Below are 13,468 nucleotides of genomic sequence, written 5' to 3'. Positions count from 1 at the left end.
GCAATTTCCAACAAGCGGTATGATGAAACTGGCTCTCATGAGGACCGCCACAGGAAAGGAAGACCCAGAGTTACCTCTGCTGCACAGGATAAGTTCATTAGAGTTACCAGCCTCAGAAATTGCAGCCCAAATAAATGCTTCACAAAGTTAAAGTAACAAACACATCTCAACATCAACTGTTCAGAGGAGACTGTGAATCAGACCTTCATGGTCGAATTACTGCAAAGAAACCACTACTAAATGACACCAATAAGAAGAAGAGACTTGCTTGGGACAAGAGACACGAGCAATGGACATTAGACTGGTGGAAATCTGTCCTTTGGTCTGATGAGTCCAAATTTGAGATTTTTGGTTCCAACCGCTGTGTCTTTGTGAGATGCAGAGTACATGAACGGATGATCTATGTGTGGTTCCCACCGTGAAGCAATTAAAGAGGCGGTGTGATGGTGCTTTGCTGGTGACTGTCAGTGATTTATTTAGAATTCAAGGCACACTTAACCAGCATGGCTACCACAGCATTCTGCAGTGATACACCATGCCATCTGGTTTGTGTTTATCATTTGTTTTTCAACAGGACGATGACCCAACACACTTCCAGGCTGTGTAAGGGCTATTTGACAAAGAGGGAGAGTGATGGAGTGTTGCATCAGATGACCTGGCCTCCACAATCACCTGACCTCAACCCCATTGAGATGGTTTGGGATGAGTTGGACTGCAGAGTGAAGGAAAAGCATGGCTACCACAGTTCTGCAGTGATACGCCATCCCGTCTGGTTTGTGCTTAGTGGGACTATCATTTGTTTTCAACAGGACAATGACCCAACACACCTCCAGGCTGTGTAAGGGCTATTTGACAAAGAAGGAGAGTGATGGAGTGTTGCATCAGATGACCTGGCCTCCACAATCACCCGACCTCAACCCAATTGAGATGGTTTGGGATGAGTTGGACCGCAGAGTGAAGCAGCCAACAAGTGCTCAGCATATGTGGGAACTCCTTCAAGACTGTTGGAAAGGCGTTCCAGTTAAAGCTGGTTGAGAGAATGCCAAGCGTGTGCAAAGCTGTCATCAAGGCAAAGGGTGGCTATGAAAAATATAAAATATATTTTGATTTGTTTAACACTTTTTTGGTTACTACATGATTCCATATGTGTTATTTCATAGTTTTGATGTCTTAACTACAATGTAGAAAATAGTAAAAATAAAGAAAAGCCTTGAATGAGTAGGTGTGTCCAAACTTTTGCTGGTACTGTAAGTATACAGACGCTTTACTCAGTTCTTTGTTGGAAGCACTTTTGGCAATGATTACAGCATCGGTTGTTCTTGGATATGAAGCTACAAGCTTGACACACCTGTATTTGGGGAGTTCCTCACATTCTTCTCTGCAGATCCTCTCAAGCTCTGTCAGATTGGATGGGGTGTGTTGCTCACAGCTATTCACACGTCTCTCCAGAGATGTTCGATCGGGTTCAAGTCCAGGCTCTGGCTGGGCTACTCAAGGACATTCAGAGACATTCGACGCTCTTGCGTTGTCTTGGCTGTGTGCTTCGTTGTCCTGTTGGAAGGTGAAACTTCGCCCCCAGTCTGAGGCCCTGAGCTCTCTGGAGCACGTTTTCATCAAGGATGTCTCTGTACTTTGCTCCGTTCATCTTTGCCTTGATCGTGATTAGTCTCCCAGTCCCTGCCTCTGAAAAACATCCCGGCAGCATGAGGCTGCCACCACCATGCTTCACCATAGGGATGGTGCCCGGTTTCCTCCAAACGTGACGCTTGACATTCAGGCTAAATAGTTCAATTTTGGTTTAATCAGACCAGAGAATCTTGTTTCTCATGGTCTGAGAGTCTTTAGGTACCTTTTGGCAAACTCCAAGTGGGCTGTCATGTACCTTTTACTGAGGAGTGGCTTCCACTCATTTTTTTGGTAGCATTCCCCAGATATGTGCCTCGACACATTCCTGTCTCAGAGCTCTATGGGCAATTCCTTCGACCTCATGGTTTGGTTTTTGCTCTGACATTCACTGGCAACTGTGGGACCTTGTATGGACAGGTGTGTGCCTTTCCAAATCATGTCCAACCAGTTGAATTTACCACAGGTGGAGTTCAATCAAATTGTGCAAATAATCTCAAGGATGATCAATGGAAACAGGATGCACCTGAGCTCAATTTCAAGTCTCATAGCAAAGGGTCAGAACACTTATGTAAATAAGGTATTCCTGCATTTTATATTTAACAAATTTGCTAACATTTCTAAAAACCTGTTTTTGCTTTGTCATTTTGGGATATTGTGTGTAGAATGATGAGGATTATTTCATTCTTAAATCCATTTTAGAATAAGGCTGTAACCTAACAATATGTGGGAAAAGTCAAGGGTTCTGAATACTTTCCGAAGGCACTGTATGTAATGTTATAGCAGAGACAAGGCCCATGTGTGTCCTGTCTTAGAGAAGATTACATGGGCTGATAGACAGACAGATTGTTAAGTGTTCAAGGTAATTGTGAAGGTACTGACTGTGATACGGACTGTGAGCAGAAAGACTGGTGACCCAGGATGTTCTCTCTGCATGCACAAATGAGCCTCAGTACGCCCCGTAGCGAGCCCCCTTCTGAGCCACACCCCAGGACTAGTCTGTAATGAGTACTATAACCAGCAGACGATACCAAGGCCAGCTCGGCTTGAGTGTCACGAGCAGCACTTCATGCAAATCTCTCTCTCCTGTGAATGAGCCTTTCTTCCTTTCTTCCCATTAGAGAGAATGGGCTGGAACAACACATTCTACCAGAGGACACATAATCATTCATGCCTAACCCTGTGTGTGTGTGTGTGTGTGTGTGTGTGTGTGTGTGTGTGTGTGTGTGTGTGTGTGTGTGTGTGTGTGTGTGTGTGTGTGTGTGTGTGTGTGTGTGTGTGTGTGTGTGTGTGTGTGTGTGTGTGTGTGTGTGTGTGTGTGTGCGTGTGTGCGTGTGTGCGTGTGCGTGTGTGTGTGTTGAGCACTTCCACTATTACTGTACAATGGCATGGAGGGACAGCGCAGGCAATTCCGTGATTCAGGGCCTTTCAGTTGGAGACACTATAAAACACCATCAGCCTTGTAGCTTATTCTGTGCCCTCCAGTATGTGTACATTGTCTTGTGTTTTCTGTGAAAAGAAAGGTGGGGAGCTGGGAGACAGTTTCCTCGAGTGGCTTCTCTCTCTCTGTTTTCCCTGTTTTCTTCTCTCAGTCATCTACATAAAAAAGGGAGTGATTATCAGTTAAGGGAGCTGGCAGTCGTGGATTTTTAAAAGCTGCCTTCAAGACAGGACTATATTCCACAGATAACTGGTTTCTCAGAAGCCCTGTTTGTTCTTGAGGTTTGCCCCCACTACAAACATTTTCTTGATCAAAGTGCCTGCCACTTCAAACATAGGCCCCCATTCCTCCATATAGGTCTGCCTGCTCATCGCCATGGCAACTCCATAATCCTCCAACCTCTATGGAGCAGGTAGCCAGGAGTGTGAAGGAAGTGACAAAGGCCTCATTTAAATTAGCTCAACCCTTTTTCCATCTTATTTAATTGATTTCAAAGGTGAGCTGTGTGGCATTACTGAGGTGCAGCATTAGACTATTGATATAGTGAGTAGCCCACACACACACACACACACACACACACACACACACACACACACACACACACACACACACACACACACACACACACACACACACACACACACACACACACACACACACACACACACACACACACACACACACACACACACACACACCCTAATCGTTCCGTTTGTGTATTCATTGGGAAAATCCAAATGAGGTCGAGCCAATTAAATCAAAAGATAGCAGCTTTCCTTAGGGTTCAAATCATTCCCTCAACAGAATCCCAACTGAGCAGCCAGCTCATTCCTCTTTAAACTAACATGTGGAGTTATTTATCAAGTAAATTTGTTTCAAAGGCAAGTAGAGATATAATCTCACACTTTTGATGTTCATTTTATCAGTGGGTTATAGTAACAGCGGGTATTAAGGTGTGTATTAACGTATTTTATGTAAAGTTACAAAGGAATTAGAATGAGAGATAGGACTTAATCATTCCACTGGAGTGAAAAGCTGTTGTCAAAGTTAACACAAAGACCAAACTTTACCTCATCTTTGAGGGATTCTCAGATACTTTTGTATACTTTTTTAGCCAGTAGTTCGGAAATTATAAGTAGCTAACTAAATATTACTTGAGAAGTTGTACTGACTCTAAATCTCTATATGTCCCTAACTATGGTTACGATGCATGTCCCTGTAAATTGCGTACTACGTCACGTGCAGATATGTGCACCACGTCATTTCTTTCTCTCTCACTCTGCATGATTTGTATGCATGACGTGCCTCTTGCTAGCTGTCACTGAAATGCTGAGGGGCAGAAACTCATTGATTGAACTCAAATTGCTCGGGGGCTGGCCCACATGGGAGGAAATGTAGGGAAAATGGCACGGCACAGGTTCGCGAAAAGCAATCGCTTTCAAACTAGATATTTCGTGGCTAATTGAAGTAAGACAGTAATTCTGCTCATAGATTATGCATGTATGAACTACACACTGACATATCCAGCCCAAAGCGGGAGGTTTAAAAAATAGTCGCCAAAGTTACGGAGCATCTCTTTAATATGTTGTCAGTGACAGGGCTCTAAGTGAGCTGTATCTTCATGCTGCATGCATTCATCATCATTAGGGATTGGCTACCCAAGGTTTTTTATATTTATTTCACCCAGCCTATCAGGATTCCCCAGAATTAACGGACATTTCATTAATCTCTATCACAGTCTGGCTAACTACATCCTCCATGATTGCTGTTGCAATAAAGCCTACAGGGCATTATTACATTTCACAGCATCATTGTAAAGGAAATGGCAAATGCATTCAAGTAAAAGGGCACAGAGGATGTGTCTCTTTAAAAGACAAACCCCAATGAAATTAGAAGTGCTCAGTTGGACATACCCAGCACAAACCACGTCTCTGCCCTTTTACTTCTGTGTTTGATACATTCTTCAAATGTCTACTCCACAGGGAGCAGCAAAGCACCCTTTAGCTTCTAAAAAGCACACAGAATTCCACACCCCTTTAATATGTGCTAATGATTATGATCATTTTAGAGTCTCATCTTTTCCCAAGTCTGGAGATTAATTTAAGATAACTGTGCAGTATTTTCTCCTGAAACGTTAGCTAACTAAATAGTACTTGTGTAGTTGTACTGACTCTAAGTCCCTAACTATGGTTATGATGCAGGACTGTAGAACTGATTGGTTGTTTTGTGCTGATCCTCTGTTGCAGAATGTGAGTGAAACAGTAAGTGGATGTTAATGACAGAAATGTGGCTGTGTTTTTAAATAGCAGCAGCCTATTAGTGTGTTATTAACAGGGTAATGGCCTGTTACTAAACTGCAGTGTGACATTGCTGCTCAGGCTGCCTGGGAAGCTACATGCTGCCCTCTCGCTCCCCCTCCTGCTCCCCCTCCTGCAGCAGAGATGGAGAGACAGGAGGTGGGGGAGAGGAACTCCAAACACATGGACAGAGACAGAGAACAGAGAGGAAGAGAAGGAATAACGCCCAGAGCTTTGATCTCTGGCAAAATGATCTTCAAAGAGAACCATTGATACCCAATTTGAACCCACATACAAGTCTTGAACATTCAATGTTTGAACAGATACATGTCCCCAATAGAGATACACTCTATGCCATGGCAAAATGTTTAAAGTAAATTGAGTTAGATGTGTTGAAAGCATCTGCTTCATCCGTGAATGATCCAGTTGTCTCATTCAAATAACAAAACTTTATTGAATGCTCTGTGTGAATGCACATCCACTACTCAAAGCTTTTTTTTCAAAGCTCTTATTGTAGTCTGACATTTTTGATGTGCCCGTGTTGAACCTGAGCCTTCTGTTCAAGAGGTCCCACTTCACTGATTAGTGTGGGAGAAAGACAAAACCACTGTTCCTCTTCTCACACTGCTTAATCAATATTCCTCAGACAGACAAGCGGGGCGTGGCAGTGGAAAACGCAAGGCTCACAAGAAAATAGTTTGCCATCCACAATTGAAGCCCCGGGCCAAAAGCAAGGGGTTGTGTGTCGATATATTTTTTGAGAGTATGAGATAGAGATTGACAGTGAGAGAGAGCAAGGCTGTAAATTGAGTGTCAGTGATCTCACTCAACTTCTACGCAGTGGGAGATAAGATGAGAGAAATTAAACCTCAGAGCTGTAACAGAGTAACAAAGCGGGATGGGGTTCAGTGTCTGGACTTTGTTGCTCTCAGAAATCATTTATAACTCCGGGGAGAGGAACTAATAATATATTTTAAAACGGCAAGCCTTTCTCTTTCCACTCTGTTTATAGTCCAAGGTTCAGAGGGGTTTGCTTCATGTGCTGCCAGAAATAACCTCTGATCTCGCGTGAACAACAACTCTATATTAGGGCCTCATTGGCCTTTAGAGAACAATAATGAGATCCCTCATTTTAAGTTGAGATTCAGACAAACCGGCTAGGTTCAAGTATAGCGCAGACGCAGCAAATGTTGTCTGTCTCTGGATCAGATCACTGTGAATAGAGAACACTAGCAGTGTAAAGCTGCGGTGTTGTTGGAGCACATGCACCAGGTGAGTTAATGTATTAGGAGTCCCCTCCATGTTTCTCACATTGACTGCTCTGTGGTCTCCCTCAGGTGTGTTCCACCTGTTTGGCCCCGAGCCCCTGTTTGGCCCTGATCCCCAATGGCTCATGGGAGGTTGCCTTGTGTGTGCACCGGCTTGTGGCTTCAGGCCAGTTGCCACGGCAGCAATGTGTTTCTCCATTCCCCCCACCCCTTAACCACACAACCATGCAAGGATAGGGCAGCGCAGTGGGGTGTATTTCCCTGGGGAATCATTTCTTCCTCTTCTTTCTTGTTATTTGTAACTTGTCCTTTCAAGCAAGACAGCCCTAAAGTTCAGTGGCGCATTCTTCAAGAAAGGCTATTACTGCTTCCTTCTGATTCTGTATCATGCAGTGCACAGACCAGTCATCCCTCTTTTTTATCTGCCTTTCTTCCTGTCACATTTTTGAAGCAAAGAGGAGAAGTCAGAGTTTGAGGAAAGGACTATGACCAATGCCTTTAAATGGAAAGCGGGCTTCTCCTCTGAGTTTGCACAAGTCATCTAATACAGTGAAAGTGCTTTGCGCTTGACAGAGCTGTCTCTCTCTCTTTATGTTTTTGTCCCTTTATGGTAAGAGTGTGCTTACTTAAATATATTTTCTTCCATTGGCAAAGACATTCAAAAGGGGTGATGATATTAACAGTCATTTTGATCCAGATGTGCCAATTGTCCAAACAGATCATCAAGGTAGATGGATTATTTTAAATATGTTATTGGACAATAAACAGATATGGCTTATTAACCTATACGGTCCGAATAATGATGATCCAAGCTTCTTTGAAAATATATGTAAGAATTTATCAACTCTACAAGCAACACTAGACTCTATTATTATGGTGGGGGATTTTAATATGGTTTTAAATACCTCTATGGACCATAAAGGAAATCACACTACAAACTATCACCCTCAGGCACTTAAGGAAATCATGAATGTCATGGATATATTGGAATTAGTGGATATATGGAGGCTTAAATACCCTGACCTAGTGAGATATACATGGCGGAGGCTTAATCAAGCTAGTCACCTTAACTACTTTCTTATACCATTCTCTCTGGCACCAAAAGTTTAAAAAGTGTTGATAGGGGACAGGATGCAGTCGGATCATCACATAATTGGCATATATATTACTCTTGCAAAATTTCCACGTGGGCGAGGATATTGGAAATGTAATCAAAGCCTACTGGATGATAACTTGTTAGGACAGAATAATTTATAATGGACTTTTCCCGACATAACATAGGTACAGCACATCCCCTTATTGTATGGGACACTTTTAAATGTGCCTTTGGAGGCCATGTGTAACGATGTGCGCTGAGAGTCAGGAAACAAGTTCAGGGAGTGAGTGTTTTAATAAATAAAAATAACATAATACAAAACAAAAAACACTAGCATAATACAAAACAAAAAACACTAGCAATACAAAACAAAAACACTAACATAAAACAAAACAAAAAACACTAACATAATACAAAACAAAAAACACTAACAATACAAAACAAAAAACACTAACATAAAACAAAACAAAAAAAACTAACAATACAAAACAAAAAACACTAACATAATACAAAACAAAAAACACTAACAATGCAAAACAAAAAGCACTAACATAATAATAAAAAAAAAATAAAAATAACATAAAACAAAACAAAAAACACTAACATAATACAAAACAAAAAACACTAACAATACAAAACAAAAAACACTAGCATAATACAAAACAAAAAACACTAACAATGCAAAACAAAAAGCACTAACATAATAATAAAAAAATAAAAATAACATAAAACAAAACAAAAAACACTAACATAATACAAAACAAAAAACACTAACATAATACAAAACAAAAAACACTAACATAAAACAAAACAAAAAACACTAACATAAAACAAAACAAAAAACACTAACAATACAAAACAAAAAACACTAACAATACAAAACAAAAAACACTAACATAATACAAAACAAAAAACACTAACAATGCAAAACAAAAAAAAACAAACATAAAACACTAACATAATAATAAAAAACAATAAAATAATCATAAAACAAAACAAAAAACACTAACATAATACAAAACAAAAAACACTAACAATAAACAAAACAAAAAAAACACTAACATAATACAAAACAAAAAAACACTAACAATACAAAACAAAAACACTAACATAATAAAAAAAATAATACAAAACAAAACACTAACAATAAAAACAAAAAACACTAACATAATAATAAAACAAAAAAAATATCACTAACATAATACAAAACAAAAAACACTAACATAAAACAAAACAAAAAACACTAACAATACAAAACAAAAAACACTAACATAAAACAAAACAAAAAACACTAACAATACAAAACAAAAAACACTAACATAAAAAAACAAAACAAAAAACACTAACAATACAAAACAAAAAACACTAACAATACAAAACAAAAAACATTAGCATAATACAAAACAAAAAACACTAGCATAATACAAAACAAAAAACACTAACATAAAACAAAACAAAAAACACTAACATAAAAAAACAAAAAACACTAAAAACAAAAAAAAACACTAACATAAAACAAAACAAAAAACACTAACATAAAAAAACACTAGCATAATACAAAACAAAAAACACTAGCATAATACAAAACAAAAAACACTAGCATAATACAAAACAAAAAGCACTAACATAAAACAAAACAAAAAACACTAACATAATAATAAAAAAATAAAAATAACATAATACAAAACAAAAAACACTAACATAAAACAAAACAAAAAACACTAACATAATACAAAACAAAAAACACTAACAATACAAAACAAAAAACACTAACATAAAACAAAACAAAAAACACTAACATAATACAAAACAAAAAACATTAGCATAATACAAAACAAAAAACACCAACAATGCAAAACAAAAAGCACTAACATAAAACAAAACAAAAAACACTAACAATACAAAACAAAAAACAAAAACATAAAACAAAACAAAAAACACTAACAATACAAAACAAAAAACACTAACATAAAACAAAACAAAAAACACTAACAATACAAAACAAAAAACACTAACATAAAACAAAACAAAAAACACTAACATAATACAAAACAAAAAACACTAACAATACAAAACAAAAAACACTAACATAAAATAAAAAAAAAACTAACAATACAAAACAAAAAACACTAACATAAAACAAAACAAAAAACACTAACAATACAAAACAAAAAACACTAACATAAAACAAAACAAAAAACACTAACAATACAAAACAAAAAACACTAACATAAAACAAAACAAAAAAAACTAACAATACAAAACAAAAAACACTAACAATACAAAACAAAAAACACTAACAATACAAAACAAAAAACACTAACAATACAAAACAAAAAACACTAACATAAAACAAAACAAAAAACACTAACATAAACAAAAAAAAAACTAACATAAAACAAAAAACAAACAAAAACAAAACAAAAAACACTAACAATACAAAACAAAAACACTAACAATACAAAACAAAAACACTAACATAAAAAAACAAAAAACTAATAAAAAACAAAAACACTAACAAAACAAAAACACTAACAATACAAAACAAAAACACTAACAAATACAAAACAAAAAACACTAACAATAAAAACAAAAAAAAACACTAACATAAAACAAAACAAAAACACATAACAATACAAAACAAAAAACACTAACATAAAACAAAACAAAAAACACTAACAATACAAAACAAAAAACACTAACATAAACAAAACAAAAACACTAATACAAAACAAAAACACTAACAAAACAAAAAAAAACACTAACAATACAAAAAACAAATACAAAAAAAAAACACTAACATAAAAAAAACAAAAACAAAAATACAAAACAAAAACACTAAAAAACAAAACAAAAACACTAACAATACAAAACAAAAAACACTAACATAAAAACAAAAACAAACATAAAACAAAACAAAAAACACAACAATACAAAACAAAAACAAAAAAAAAAAAACACTAACAATACAAAACAAAAACACTAACAAAAAACACTAACAATAAAACAAAACAAAAACACTAACAAAAAAAAACACTAACAATACAAAACAAAAACACAACAAAAAACACTAACAATAAAAAACACTAACATAAAAACAAAACAAAAAACACTAACATAAAACAAAACAAAAAAACATAACAATAACAAAAAAACACTACAAAACAAAAAAAAACACTAAAACAAAAAACACTAAAATACAAAACAAAAACACTAACAATACAAAACAAAAAACACTAACAATAAAAACAAAAAACACTAACAAAACAAAAAAAAACACTAACAAACAAAAACACTAACAAAAAAACAAAAACAAAAACACTAACATAAAAAAAACAAAACAAAAAAACTAACAATACAAAACAAAAACACTAACAAAAAACAAAACAAAAACACTAACAATACAAAACAAAAAAAACACTAACAATACAAAACAAAAACACTAACATAAAACAAAACAAAAAAACTAACAATACAAAACAAAAACACTAACAATACAAAACAAAAAACAAAAAAACTAACAATAAACAAAACAAAAAAAACAAAAAACACTAACAATACAAAACAAAAACACTAACATAAAAAAACAAAACAAAATAAAACAAAACAAAAAAACTAACAATAAAAACAAAAAACACTAACAATACAAAACAAAAAACACTAACATAAAACAAAACAAAAAAAACTAACAATACAAAACAAAAAACACTAACAATACAAAACAAAAAACACTAACAATACAAAACAAAAAACACTAACAATACAAAACAAAAAACACTAACATAAAACTAAACAAAAAACACTAACATAAAACAAAACAAAAAACACTAACAATACAAAACAAAAAACACTAACATAAAACAAAACAAAAAACACTAACATAAAACAAAACAAAAAACACTAACAATACAAAACAAAAAACACTAACATAAAAAAACAAAACAAAAAACACTAACAAAAAAAAACAAAAAACACTAACAATACAAAACAAAAAACACTAACAATACAAAACAAAACAAAAAACACTAACATAAAACAAAATAAAAAACAATACAAAACAAAAACACTAACAAAAAACACTAAAATACAAAACAAAACAAAAACACTAACATAAAACAAAAACAAAAAAAACACTAACAATACAAAACAAAAAAACACTAACATAAAACAAAACAAAATCAAACATAAAACAAAACAAAAACACTAACAATACAAAACAAAAAACACTAACAATACAAAAAAAAAAACACTAACATAATACAAAACAAAAAACACTAACACAATACAAACCAAAAAGCATTAACATAAAACAAAACAAAAAACACTAACATAATACAAAATGAAAAACATGAACAACGCACAGACATGAAACAGAAACAATGACACCTGGGGAAGGAACCAAAGGGAGTGACATATGTAGGGCAGATAATCAAGGAGGTGATGGAGTCCAGGTGAATGTCATAATGTGTGTAACGATGGTGACAGGTGTGCGCTATAATGAGCAATCTGGTGAACTAGAGACCGGAAAGGGAACACACTTGACCCCATGCAATTCAGTACTCCTCTATAAAACAAAAGCAATTTAGATCGAAAGAGTCCATATTAACAAAGGAAATTGAAGGCCTAACAGTACAGTTAGATAGTAATAAAAACTGTACCATTGTCACGTATACTCGCTCTCCGGCCTCTAGGTCATCGGGCTGCTGATTATCACGCACACCTGTCACCACATCGTCTTGCGCACCTGCACCTCATGACACTCACCTGGACTCCATCACCCACTTGATTATCTTCCCTATATCTGTCACTCCCCTTGTTTCTTTCCTCAGGTGTTATTGACTCTGTTTCATGTTGGTACGTTGTAAAACACTCACTCCATGTATTTGCTTCCCAACTCTCAGCACACTCGTTACAACCATAGAGGCACAGAATAAGTTGGAGGAAAAACAAAAAGAAATGGAGGAACTTATTCAAAAAAGATCCAGTGTAATATATTATAAAAATAAAGCGAACTGGATGGAATATGGGGGAAAATTCACCAAATTATATTTCTATCTTCAACATAGTAATGCTAAAAAAAATATGATATATATATTTGAAACTTCTTACAAATAATGGAGTCAGGCATGATTCACAGAATGATATTTTGAAAGAGGAAGTAAAGCACTTTAAGAATATGTTTTTGTTTCAGTCTCCATCTCCACCAACAAACGCTAAATGTTTTTTTTTCTCCTATTAATAATGTAAAATTAACATCTGTACAGAAAGACTCATGTGAAGGCCAAATTAGAGGAACTTGTTGATGCAATTAAAGCCTTTAAGTCCAGGAAAACTCCAGGACTGGATGGCATACCAGTGGAAGTATACCACACTTTTTTTTATATACTCAGAGGACCATTATTAGCATGTTTTAACCACTCCTATATAAATGGTAGATTATTGGTCAAGCAACAAGGTCTGATTTCATTATTACTGAAACAGGATCCAAGTGGTGGATATATAAAGTTCCAGTCGATTAAAAAAATTGGAGGCCTCTTACACTGTGTGGTGATGCAAAAATTCCAGCTAAATGTTTGGTGCATAGAATTAAAATGGTTTTGTCATATCATTCATCCTAATCAGGTTTTTTACATGGACGATACATTGGAGATAATATAAGACAAGTACTGGAAACAATATAATACTATGGGGAAACCAGGTTTGGTTTTCATTGCAGATTTGGAAAAGGCATTTGATAAAGTAC

At 35.5% G+C, this 13,468-nt stretch overlaps 1 protein-coding gene across 1 annotated transcript in view; it reads left to right on the top strand.

Annotated features, from left to right (window-relative positions):
• agbl4 (AGBL carboxypeptidase 4) overlaps positions 1-13,468 on the top strand; it is a 412,900-nt gene that overhangs the window by 344,708 nt on the left and 54,724 nt on the right. The gene's annotated exons all lie outside the window — the stretch shown is intronic.

Source organism: Oncorhynchus keta, chromosome 1, assembly GCF_023373465.1.
Source record: "Oncorhynchus keta strain PuntledgeMale-10-30-2019 chromosome 1, Oket_V2, whole genome shotgun sequence".
Lineage (NCBI taxonomy): Eukaryota > Metazoa > Chordata > Actinopteri > Salmoniformes > Salmonidae > Oncorhynchus > Oncorhynchus keta.
Note: the sequence above shows the minus strand (reverse complement) of the source record. Positions and strands in the feature narration are given on the sequence as shown.